Raw genomic sequence first — 1513 nt, 5'->3', positions numbered from 1 at the left:
TATCTGTCGCTACAACTTCAAAATACATATTAAATGGATAATAGTTATCTACGATGCAAAATTCGACGCTAGCGCAGATTTGGCAAAAAAAATGGTTACTATTTATGACAACATTGCCATATGGGATGACAGGATCAGAAAGACGTTTAGCCTGGATTTAATGGCTAATCTAAGATTCTTAAATTGATAACTGAGAATTTATGAGTAATGTTGCAGTTATTAATTCGTTTTGTAGAGTTGATTATTATTTAAATACTGGACGCAATAGTAAGGAGCATAATAAGCGAAATTAATATTCTGTTGCAATATAAAATGCGATGGCAAGTATTGTCTTAAGTTCATGTATAACTCAAATAGGATATCTTGAAGTTTATCCTCCTTATTAATAAAAATCTAGAAGTACTTTTACATTTTTTTTGTGGGTATGACTTCCAACAGAATTTAGCAATTCTTGGCGACGATTTTTTTATACTTGAATCGAATACAAAATATTACGAACTCTTTTTATTTAATGCTACTAATCTGTATCTCAAGTTATGATCAGTAGTTGGTAGGATTTAATCCCTCATTGCTATAGAATAAGCAAAAATACGAGATTCTTAAAGAAAGTCTAGTTTCGGAAAATATTCATTCTTGAGAGAAATTTCATTAAATTAATTCATTAAAAGAAGTAGACTTATATTAGATAGACAGGCATTTGAGCACGAAAGATTAAAGTATCGATATGTAATCTTTATGTTTTATAAATGAAAAAATTATAACTGGCTTTAATAAGAATCAAATGGTGTTTACAAGCATAAATTAACTTAAAATTCTTTTACAAGTTTCCACTAATCATATAATTTTATGAATTTAGATAACTTGGATTACTTTGGAAAGCGTAACATATTTCTAATAAATTACTGTTTCTATTGACAAGCTGAGCAAGTCAATGAGTATACCTACACTGTTATTGCGACTTTAGCCATATTTAAAATTTTTTGATTGGATAAAGGGTATTTTCATAATAGCTATGCTAACAAAAGCCATTAATGCTTTAAATTTTTTAATAGCCGAAAAGTGCTGAAAGGTAATGAGTAAAATGATTACCATGGCCAAATTTCTATCTAAATTAGCATATACTAAAAAAATATAATTTGATATTGAGAAGTAAACATTTTGGTCTTCTTTTATTGTATTTAATTATTAATAACAGCTAATAAAGAAAGAAGCAAAGATGATCTCATTCATATAACAAATTTATGGCATTGTAAAATTTTAATGATGATCGAAGTAAATTCCAATTTTGGTCTGTCGACTGATATTAGGCTTATAAAGTGATATTATTTGCGCGTGTTTAAATTTATGGTATTTCATCGTTGTTGCATGAAATCGATTCTTGACTCAAGCAAGTAATTATTTCGGAATCATGCCAAAAGTTTTCAACCTGCTTTTTATTTTACACATTGTGAGTACGATTTATGCCGTTATACTAACAATTGTTGCTGTTATATAAATGTTACAGTGTTATATA

This window comes from Trichoplax adhaerens, genomic scaffold (assembly GCF_000150275.1).
Source record: "Trichoplax adhaerens TRIADscaffold_152 genomic scaffold, whole genome shotgun sequence".
Classification (NCBI taxonomy): Eukaryota; Metazoa; Placozoa; class Uniplacotomia; order Trichoplacea; family Trichoplacidae; genus Trichoplax; species Trichoplax adhaerens.
Note: the sequence above shows the minus strand (reverse complement) of the source record.